General features: G+C 39.4%; 1 pseudogene; it reads right to left on the reverse strand.

Moving 5' to 3' along the window:
• Nucleotides 1-11,646: 11,646 nt before the first annotated feature.
• LOC127690418 (uncharacterized) lies at nucleotides 11,647-11,755 on the reverse strand (annotated as a pseudogene).
• Nucleotides 11,756-12,307: the final 552 nt, after the last annotated feature.

Consider the following 12,307-nt stretch of genomic DNA (forward strand, 5'->3'; position numbering starts at 1 on the left):
GAATACCAAATGAACTACTTTGATGTTATAATGTTTTGTCCACCAGCAAGGTATGTTCTTGTATACAGGTGCATGGAGGTGCAGATTTAATACCTCTTCAAAAAATTGTTTTAAATCCTATCTTTTATAAATCTGGATTTTAAGACAGGAATTATGCAAAAATCTTAAAGTATCTCAGGAGACCTTTTTCCTTGATCAGCTCATGCCCTGTTTTGTTGGCTAGAGCAGGTCCAACCCTGAATTTTAAGTTTTTGTTACAGATGTTACACACTCTTAACCATACCAAAAAACTTCTAAGCCAATAATCTATAACCAACACATATAGTTCACAGCAAAGACATACATTGAAGACCAGTCAGAACCAAATATGCAGTGGCTGTGCTGGGCTCCTGGCCAAGAGGGCAGTGCTCCCAGAGCTGTGCCACATTTTCAGTTTTTTTTTTTCAGGCATTTTTTTTTCCTGGAAATCCTCGAACAAGTTAAAATTAAATCAAGGGGTGAATGTCTGGCAGATGAAGCTTTGCCAGTTTCTCCAAATATGAAACAGAGAGGAACAATCAAGTGGCTACATCAAAGTACAGACACAGACAAACTGCCACACTAAGCACAATCAGAACTGGGGATGAGATGGAAGAGATGCTAGATGTCCCCACAATGGGGCTTGGACAAGCCACCAACAGGACCCATAACTAGAATCAGGTGGTCCCCCAACAGGCACCAGAGAGGAAATAGGATGTCTCCTGACCTCTTCTGATACTAGTCGCAATACTGTGTCTAGTTTCTTCTTTCTTGGGTCCCAGATAGCCACCTTCTAGAGATTGAGGACTCCAAAAATGAAGTCCCCAAATGTGAATGATTACAAACAAAGGACCTGGGTAGTGTGATTGGATTCTTGGCAATGCACCAAATGTAATGCAGCCTGTATAGATTCAATATAATTCAGACACCATTTCAATGCACATGACAAATATGATTTACAATCAAGCTGCTACTGATCAATCAGGGACACAGAACAGACATGGGAGCTAAACTGTGACCTTGAGCCAAAATATTGGAGTATTAAAGCTTCCAAACCAGAAGCATCTGTGCCTTGTAATCATTACATTTTCCCTCCAATAAGGATTTAAGGATAAAGGCTTACATTTTTCCACCAAAAAGGATTTAAGTACAAAGGCTTTCCTTTATGAAGTTGACCTATGCAAACTGATACAGAATGTAGGTTTTCCAGTCACACCAATCAAATCCACTTGTTATTCTGTAGTTAGAAACAGCCATTATGTTCTTGAGAACAAAGGATGAATAATGGGAGCTGTGGGTAAGAAAAATCATTATGTTCTGAAATAACATGGCAGGACTTGGGGCAAGTTTCTTTTGTTTTGTTTCCCACAATTTCTCTCCGAATCCTTTATTTTTCTCTATTTTCCTTCCCAGAAAACCGTCCAGCTTTATCCCAACCATGTTGTTTATTACATTTAATTACATATACTAAGTCCATGCACTTTTATCTGCATCAAGTAAAGTCCAGTACCACCATCTGACAGTTATTCTCTCTGTTCCTGTAGTGTTACCTAAACGTGCGGACAGTGCAAGGTCAGAAGAAGATGAGGAAAAGTCACCACTGAGGAGGGTTAAGGTAAGAGGGGCTTTTATTTCTCTAAGGTAAAAACGTTATCTTACTGATTCCCTTACATTTCAGTAGGTATCACATTTGAGTCATGACATAGTCAGATATATCATAGGTATTATTAGAGCAGTTACTTAGGAAGAGGATGGAATGAAAGAACTGTACTAACTTGGTCTCAATTCAATACAACACAATGTGGTTCAACATTATATCCGTATTTATGAAACTAATCCCTTTCAAGTGGGTTTCTCCACTTTACACTAGTCCTCGTGTTTTAAAGACCAACCAACTGAACACTCAACATCCACATGCCAGACACAGTAAGCTTCTAATGCACGAAACTTTGAGTCATATACTCAAATTAGTTCTAAACCATGGACACTAGAAATAGAATATGTATTAGTGAAAACTAAAAGTTTTCATATGTGGTGTAGATTTTGGGACCATCTAGAGACCAGACAGGTTTATTTGATCTACATATGAGTCAGAAAACGTAGGAAAGATACTAGTTTTTGTCACAAGTACAGAGCCCCAAATAATTTGTTGCAACCTCAAATAACATATCCATTAATATAGTCATCAATCAACTGCAATTTTTCATTCTTGCTACAACTATAGTACATAAATGGATCAATTTGAATATATTACCCTGCATGATTATGAAATATAAAGTATTTTTCCCCTCTCAATTGCAGGTGGCTTCTAAAAAAAGGCAGACAGAGTAAGTACTGTGGAATTACTAAGGTAAGAATTATTGTAAACACTCTTGAGTTTTGTCTGATGCAACACTGTGATCTAAAAACTTATGGATATATCTGTGGTCATTGCATTCACCAGGGTACAATCCCTATGGAAAAGTTATAGCTTTTAGGATCTTCCTGTAAGATATCAAATCCATTAGGATCTCAGATACTATCATGACTGCTAGAGTGGGTAGAGGTCCTAGATTGTGTCATTTTCCAGGCAATAGACAGTCAGTTTTGAAAGGCATAGAAGCAAACATCCTTATTTTCAGGAGGCAGGACCTAAAAATGAATTTCAGTAGAGGGGAACAGGAATGTAGAATGGATGTGTCCCAACTTGGTTTCCCATGGTTCATTGTAATGAAGTCTACAGAAAGGCTGAAGGTAGTGGACACTATTAGCATGGACAAAGGGCAACACAATTTAGGCACATGGTCAAGTAAGAATTCTAGTCACAACTTAGATATTAGTTAGTGCTATCTTATTATTTAGGGAATTTAGCAAATTTTAGGGATTTTGTTTTACTTTTGAGACGTGTGTGTGTGACTTCTTTGTGGCCCAGATCTCACATCACTCCACCTGCCTGAGCCTATAGTGCTGTTATTTATTAAGGGAGTACACTGCCACACCCAAAGGGAATATACCTTTAAAAGTCAGAACTCTATGCTCCAGGAGTTTTTATCTCTGAGTGGTGGTCAGTGTCCAAATTCTGAGTGTTAATATAGAGTAGATACATATTTTCATCATGTCATCATTTATATATGAACCACATAACTTATTATTTCAAGAGTTTTCTGCATAGTCCAACTACAGTTTCAATGCTTTGGTAATTTGTAGTTTGATTAAGGGAAGCTATTATATTCATATGGACTGGAGCTTCAGCCCAGTTGTCTCAGTACATGTTTAGCATTTCCAGGACCAAAAACTTGTATCCTAGATCTTCATAAAATGTGCCCAGGATGGCTCAATCTTATTAATGCTTATCCTAGAGAAGTGAAGGAAGGAGAAATCTAAGTTCATTCTTAGAAATCAAGGTCATTCTTTTCTGTAGAGTGAATTACATGCTAGACTAGAATAGAGACCTTTCCTGAGAACAATTTTTAAATATATGGCAAGAAGGTAGGACTGGTGAGGGAGTCATGACCAGGTATGGTGCACACTCAGTGCCCTGGAGTCAGTACCCATATCTAAGCAGGAACTCAAAAAGGCCATGCAGATAGTCAATGATGATGTTTCCTACAAAGTGATGTGAACACACACTGCTTATTATATTACCAGTGCACCAGGCTGCTGTTCTTGTCAGTTCATGATGAGGACATGTCTAGGTTTGGCTGGTTGAAAGGCAGTTTCTATTCAGCCCAACCATAATGTGACACTTAGGTTTTGAGTAACGTTCAAACTGAGCATTTTTAGAAATTATCTCAATGTGGTCTTCTGATCAGTGAATAACTCACTGAGAGTCACCAGTCAGGTTGAAGTTCTGATAGTAAGACTACATATTTCTACTAATGAGGGCCCTCCTACAGCTTCTTTGGTAAACAGTAAGAATAAATACATTCTCTGTTGCCTGTGTTTAACCAACTGAAACCTCATTTTACCTAGATTCATTCATATGTAGATGACTCTTCCATTCTTTAACATACACCACACAGCATTATCCACTTGCATATGCATATCTTTTTTGGGGGGGGGAGGGGATTTGGTTTTTTCAAGACAGTGTTTCTCTGCATAACCCTGGCTGTCCTGGAACTCACTCTGTAGACTGGGCTGGCCTTGAACACAGAAATCTGCCTGCCTCAGTCTCCAAGAGTGCTGGGATTACAGGCATGCACCACCACTGCCTGGCGCCATATCATTTTAGTAAGAAAAGCCATAGGGTGTTTAGTGCATAACTTCATAGTAAACACAACTCAGAAGTGAGAGAATCCATGAATTACATTATATATTACACTATATATAAGTAAAATATATTTTACATATTACACCATTTATATGAATTAAATATAGTATATAAGTTACACTCTATAGTATTCATATATGCTTTTGCACTTATATTTTTGCAATGAAGTCTCATAGGGAATCAAATATTAAGCATCCTAATGAAACCACACAGGAGTGAAAGATTGTATTAATTTTTGTTTATGTTGCTCTAAGAGGGATTTTGATGCTGTTTAGCAACATGAGAGAGACTTTGTTCTCTTCTCTGAACATTGTCATATTGACATGAAGTGTAATGCATGCTGCTGTGTATAATACACTTTGTGATCTTCCCAAAATACCAATGTAGCTCTGATGCTGCTGCCTGGAGAATGGTCACAAAGTGGAATGTACAAACCCAAAACCTTTCCTGATTTCCTCTGTTTTTCTGCCATGAAGCTGACATAATTGTCTTTGTTGTATATATCCCCAGGATCCAATATCTTGAAAAAGCTCTGTCAGAAGGGGACTCTTCCCCTGACAGATGTTGAAGGAAGTAACTTCATAGATGAAACTTGCACAGAAAAACCACAAAATAAAAGAGAAGGTACTGTGGAAATGAAAAGAATAGATCATGTTTCATAGTGGTAGAGGATACTGTTATGATACATGTAAAACTATGAATATATTATTAGCACTTTTTATGTAGATACTGTTAATTTGCATACTTTATTCGTTGAAGTTCACCCACAGAATTTAAAAATGGAAATTAGACTCACTGCTTGTTCTCATTGAGTAATGAGAAAGAGAGGAAAAGTGAGCTCAGTCCTGTCTGTCACTGTCACTTCACCTGCTGCAGGCAGGAACCGGTGAGCCACCCTCTCTATCACCTGTTCCCAAACATCTGTAATGTGAAAGGATTTAATGTCAACTGTCTCAAGATTGACCCTGTAATTATCAAAAATGTCAAAAATGAAGATAGACTTGGGATTAGATCCCAGCATTTCTGTTCTGACGGCTTGGGAGTGGGTCTCTGGAGTGGTGTGTTACACATTGGGAAAGAGCAGTAGAAACAAGGAAATGGCAGGAGAGACCAGAAGTTTCTGTGAGTTTTTTTTTCCTTTTCTTTCAAAGGCATCATGGTGATCCCTGTCAGCTTGTGTATTCTTTGCTTGTGGCTCTGTCATTTGAAGGCAGTTATTTATATTTAACACATTTAAGTCTATGTCAGTTAGTACCAAATGGACAAGCCTGCCACTGTGGTTAGTAGCTTCCCATGGAAGCTGTATCCAAGGTACTTTCCCAGACTGTAGTGAGCAGGAATATCTGTCTCACCACAATAGCTTGAGTATGGAGTGAATATTTGCTGAGCGCTCTAGATGTAAGGGTTTCAGGCAGTGAAAGATCCAATGCAATGGATTGAAGGAAAGAAGTGGAGTGCTTGTGTCCAGCTCACCTTCTTGTACAGTCATGGATCTCAGCCCAAAGAACAATGTCATCAACAGTGGCACAGTTTGCTACAGCTTATCACCTCAAGATAATGTCTCACAGACATGCTTGGGGATCTGGATCTTGTCATCTGACTACTGAGATTAATTATCACAGTGCTCACAAATTATTATGGTCATTTGGGAGTTTCATTCTATGGTAGAGGCAATCATGTGGTTCTAATCTAAGAAGTCTTTTTCCTCAAAATTCTTTTCTGTAGCTTCTTCAGTAGGTTCATAGCCTAAATCCCTCAGAAGAATATCTGCTTCTCTTAGATTCTCTCATTCTACAGATTGGTTTGCCACCAAATTTCAGTGATGCTTATAGGGTTAACGCACAGTCTATTGACTAGATTGTGAACCATGTGTGCTTGATATACAGGATTCTCTTTCTAACTCCCTCCCGTTTCAGGCTTCCCTTTTATTACTTCTTCTTCTTCTTCTTCTTCTTCTTCTTCTTCTTCTTCTTCTTCTTCTTCTTCTTCTTCTTCTTCTTCTTCTTCTTCTTCTTCTTCTTCTTCTTCTCTTCTTCTTCTTCTTCTTCTTCTTCTTCTTCTTCTTCTTTTTCTTCTTCTTCTTCTTCTTCTTCTTCTTCTTCTTCTTCTTCTTCTTCTTCTTCTTCTTCTTCTTTTTTAATTTTTATTTTGGTTTTTCAAGACAGGGTTTCTCTGTATAACATGGTCTGTCGTGGAACTCACTCTGTAGACTAGTCTGGATTTTAACTCAGAAATCTTCCTGCCTCTGCTTCCCAAGTGCTGGGATTAAAGATGTGCACCACCACTGCCCTGCTTCTCTTATTACTTCTTGCCCCTATCCTTCTTTAGCCACTTCCTCCTGTTTGGTAATTTTCATGGTGTCCTCTCATCCCTTCTACCTGTTACTTTATTGTTGATGCTACATACTGGATCACATTGTCCACACAGTGTGCCCTAACCCTAGCCATGTCCCTATCCTCAGTCCTGGGCATACTAGGTCTTTCTGTGTTCTCTAAATATTTCTCCCTCACAAAGCTCATGAGACTGGCAAGATCACTGGGAGAGAACTGAACAGAACCCTTCTCAGATACAATATGACTTGAAAGGCAGTTGAATCTTAGTATGACATCTGAATCAGACCTTTTCCACATGAACAGGTACATCCTAGTTTGTCTGTAGGTCTTCCCTCTGTTTAGTTTGCCTTAAGGGAAAACAGTCCAGCAGCAGCAGCAGGACCGTCTTGTTAATCAGCTTTAGTTACATGAACTAAATTCATACACTTTCACCCACATCAAGTAAAGCCCAGTGTAAACAATAATCAATAATGTGAGCCGACAGTCACTTCTTGTCCCCCAGTGAATCCGGAAGAAGTTCCCCGGGTGCCTGAATGTCCAGACAGGGCAATCTTACCAGTGGATAAGAAGAAAGCACCAGTGAAAATGGTAAGAAGGCCTTTCCTTGCTCTCAGGCAGAAAACTTACCTCAATGGTCCCCTTATGGTTCAGTGGGATCACAATGAAATCATGACTCTGATCAGGTATATGACATTTTAAAGCCTCTCATGTTTTAAAGGTCTCACCAGCTGAACATTGAATATGCACACACTGGACACTTGGAGCTTTCTTTCAACACATCAAACAACCGGGGTATACACTCAAATTATTCCTACCATGGACCACAGAAACAGAAAACGTCTTAATGAAAAATACAAGTTTTCACAGGTGGTGTGTGATATAGGTTAGGGAATCTTCCATAGAGACCAAACAGGTTTGCCTGATCTGCCTTTGAAGCATAAAAAAATACATGAAAGCACCATTTCTTAAATGCATGTAACCTGTTCCCTGTGGGATGACAGTCACTCAAGTCAAATAGCTTTAACTATGGTCAAAGAAGGAAATCTGTATTCAAATAATGGTGCCTAAAATTCATTCCTTGGTGCAGCGAAACTGTCCACTCTTAGCCTCAGCTACCATAGAAGTAAAATCCTTTGGAGACGTGAAGGATATTGAAGTACAGCCTTTTTACAATGAGCTCCAAAGTCTAAAAATGGTTTTTACTTTGAGTTTTTACCATAGTAAGAGCCAAGATTTTAAACTCTACTAAAAACAAAACAAAAAAGATATTATTTTTTAATGTTCATTTAATAATATGCCCATCATTTTTATTGTTGGTATAAGAATATATATTGTGTTGAATATAATAAAAATTAAAATAAAAAACAAAAAGTGTGAAATTGTCTTTTTCATGAAGTACAAAGCTCCAGATATTCTGTTGCATCACTGAATAATGGATCCATTAACAGTCTGCACTTGACTACACTTTTCCATCTTGACTGCAACTAGAATATGTCAGTGGAAGGACCAAAGACCTTAGCAGACAATACTCAACATGATCTAAGCTTTAAAATATTTTCTTTCCTTTCAATTTCAGGTAGCATCTAGAAATCAAAGATCTGGTATGTATTATGGAATAACTCTCTAAGATATATTTTAGATGGTAATGGTGTAATAATTTGTTTTTTGTGTGATGGACAAGTGTGATCTCGGCTGCTTACTGGTGATGTTTTTGTTGTTGTTGATGATGGTGATGTTATTTTTCCATTTTTTGCAGGAAGCACAAATTCCAAGTCACAAATAATGGCCATGTGTCTATGGCTGCTGTGTTTAACTGTGATTCCTTTACTTAAAAGGAGATTTTGTTTATGAAGGCATATCTAAATCTTTTTTACCAAGAAAAAGATCCCAATTATCCAAACCACATCCTAGTAGAAAGGTTATAAATTAAGAAATCCTAATACAGTCATCTACAAAAATGTGTTCAAACTTCACTAGGGCCATGTAAGGCCAGGCTATATACTTATATTCCTTCACAGATGAATGAATCAGAGTATAGAGATAATTATGGGACTCCTTAGCTGTACCTCTCAAGAGACACTTTTTACCCCATCAAGGGCACAATAATCTCTATGGAAAAGTTACATCTTCTGGCATCTGCCTGCCATAAGGCAAATTGATAGGGATCTCACACACTATCCTGGCTGCGGCAGAGGTCAGAGTACATGGTAGTGTGTCAATCAGAAGGCAGCAGACACTCACAGCTCTGAATGGTAAAGAAGCACATACCACTTTTCAGGCGACCGAGCCTGAAAATTAAATTCAGTACATGAAAATGCAGGGGTGGATATTCCCCAACAACTGGGTTTCTCATAGCATGTCCCACTCCAGTAAGATCTGGAGAAAAGCTTTTGCACACTAGATAACATCAGCTTGGGCACAAAGAGCCACACAGTTTAGGCACAGTGTCCACTAAGAACTCCAGTCTTCATTTGCTTGCTTTTTGTAGGATCATTATTCCAGAAAGGCATTTCATTTTATTTTGAATTTTGCTGTTAATATAATTTTATTAATTTTGATAAATTTATGCAATGTGTTTGGTCATATTTATCCCTTATAACTGTGTTCACATAATCACTCTCCCTTTTCAATTTTTCTTGAATTCATATCAATAAAAAAACTTTCTGGTCCAATTTATCCTAAACATGTTTAGGGACATCCACTGATGCTTAGGTTGACATTCTAGGAGCAATTTCTTCAATTAAAACTGAAACTCTCTCAGACCAAATCCATAAACTAACAATAACTTCTTAATTAGGGATGAGAAGGGCTTCTGATCCTCTTCCCTTCAAAGCACAATACTGTCTTCCTTGACTTTGTGGCAGTCCTATATAAGCATCCAGCAATATACAGTTAAAAGACAGCTAGACTCTGAACATCAAGGATCCTTTGTCATGGGTAGTTAAATTCCATGTTGCCTTTTGGACATTTCAACATTGTAGCAATATGGACAATTCCATATTGTCATCTCAGTGGTTTTACATAGTCATCAGAGAAGCGTGTTACCAGACATCCTCTTGTCCACATGTGTTTGTCTGCATAATTAGGCTTTCACCAATGAGGTGATGTGTTTATTGGATCTATTATGAGTTAGAACATGTAGCACCATTGGATTAGTTCGTCCCTATCATATCCAAAACCATGGCTTTCAGTTGTGCCCATGATTGCACAATCTGCAATCCTTGATTTAGAGTTTTGGTTGCAGAAATGTCTAGTACAAGATCATCCTTGTTTTTTTCTTTTTAATTTTGCTATTGGTCTTTGTGAATTTCACATCATACACCCCAATCCTACTTATCTCCCCCTCTCCTTGTACCTACCCTTCACCCTTGCTACAATCCCGCAACATGGAAAAAGTACTGTGGAAGCTGTAGTGTATCACACTGTGTCCCACTGTATACCCTTTTGTCCATACGTCTTTGCTTACAAATATTCACTGTAATGGCTTGTTGATCTGGAACAGTCTCCTGGCTTCTGATGCTCTATCTGAGGTTCTAATGCTGGATATCTTCTGGAATACTCTGTTGTTGCCCTGTGGCATGGAGTTCCTGATGTTTTGTATCTATAGAACCAGAAGTTGATCAATGGGGTAGGTGTTGGGTTGAGCCAATTCAAAGTCTTGGAGGCCTGACAGGTATCTAAGTTGGCCAGATTACCAGATCTCCCACTTTCACACACCCAGAGCCAGCTCTCTAGCAACCCCTGTAATTAGGGCTAGTTCTATCCTGCTGCCCAGGCAGGGTGAAAAACCCCCCTTCCCAGTGTTGCATTTAGTGTGGGATATGATTGGGGATAGCTCTCCCACCTGCTATAAATGGCAGAGGAGCAGAGAGAGGAGGGTGGCATCTCTCCTTTTAATATACACCACAGCCCAGCAGATAAGAAAATAGGGATGGCTCTCCTGTATTCATATCTTCTTGGATGGCTTACCTGCAAGCCCCTCATGCAGGGGCAGCTCTACTGTGCTATCCAGGCAAGGCACAGGATATGCTCCCTGAAATGCTGAAGGGAATGAAGGGCAGGGATAGCTACCCTGCTTTCATGGCAACTTGGCCAGATCTCCATCCTGCCATAGATGGTAAGGAGGGAGAGGGTCAGAGTGCATCTCTTCCTCATCTAAACCACTATATGGGAGGTGAGTAGAGCCAGCTCTCCAATGCTCCTGTCCTCAGGACTGGCTCACTCAGCCTTTAGCCATCAACATGTCACCATGCAGTAGCCCACACCAGAGACATTTGCCTGGCCTTTGGTGGTACCAGATTTCTGATGATGCAGATCAATGCATCATCACAGACCAGGATCCCACCATGTTCCCAGGTGGCATCACCAACTACTCACATCACACTGTTCGTGACTACCCTTGAGTCTCCAGTTCCTTTCTTCCTTGTACTCACAGCCTTCTGTTTCCCTTTCTATTCAATTTCCCCACCACTTACTTGCTCCTCTTAGTGGAGCCCAGTTTCTCTGAGTGTCTAGAGTCATCTCAGGAGTGGTCCCTGGAGTGTATGTCCCACTTGTATATTATGGCACTGGGCAGGGGTCATCTTGAGCATGGTCTGCCCTCCCCAAGCCTGCCCAGTACATGACTGGTGGTCATCTCAGATTAACTCCCTGTCCAGACTCCATGGCAGTGTCCTAGTGGTCATTACAGTCTTGCTTCTGCCTGATTGGCCACATATGAAGGTCATCTATCTCCAACCCCCTCCTGCCCAGGCCCACCTTCCCACAAGGAGTTCTGCTAGTCTCTAGCTTGTTCTCTGTTCTCAGAGTCTGTCTGAGCCTGAGCATCAGTGCTGGGCTCTAGACTCATGCTCCTCTCAGGCTCACTGTTTTCAGTAAATGTTAGATTACTAATCATTCACATGTTCATAGATCAAAACCGAGTGTAGCAGTATAGGGCAAAACCAGAACAGGGAAGTGGGAAGGGTTGGGTGGGAAAACGGGGGAGGGAAGGGGGCTGATGGGACTTTTGGAAAGTGGGGGTCTAGAAAAGGGGAAATCATTTGAAATGTAAATAAAAAATATATCGAATAAAAAAAAGTATAGACATAGCTTCTCTCTTCTGCCACCTACTGACACACATGTGACATAGCAGTCACATCTGCAATGTCCCCCTCTTCTTTTTTTCATAGTGAATTTTAAACTAGACTAGGCTAGAGCCCTTTTCATCACTGTCATCATCATCATCAATAGAAAGGGCAAAGATAATAATAATAATAATAATAATAATAATAATAATAATAATAAATTAATAATAACACTACTAATGCTAATAATAATAATAAATAAAATGGCCCCAAGAGGACTATTGATGGAAGGAGAATTTGTAGAAACTAGTCTTGTCCTTGGTAGGTTGATCAAATTCCAGGATAGACACATGCCCATGAATATATTATTAGCCCTAATTGAACTTGGTGGGTTATTATGATAAAATGAAAAGCATCTGAAGTTGGTAAAAAGTCTAGACATAGGAATGCAGCCAGGAGGATTTGGGGTGTTGGGTGGGAATGAACAGGATCAAAATACATTATATGGAGTTCTCAAAGAATTAATAAAATATTTCATTTAAAAATGTGATGAGGAAACAATAAGCAGTCCCGTGCACACTCATTCCCTGTGTAGCCATGTCTCACGTCAATTCATGTTGAGGGTTTGTACAAGTTTGGCC

Source organism: Apodemus sylvaticus, chromosome 7 (assembly GCF_947179515.1).
Source record: "Apodemus sylvaticus chromosome 7, mApoSyl1.1, whole genome shotgun sequence".
Classification (NCBI taxonomy): Eukaryota; Metazoa; Chordata; class Mammalia; order Rodentia; family Muridae; genus Apodemus; species Apodemus sylvaticus.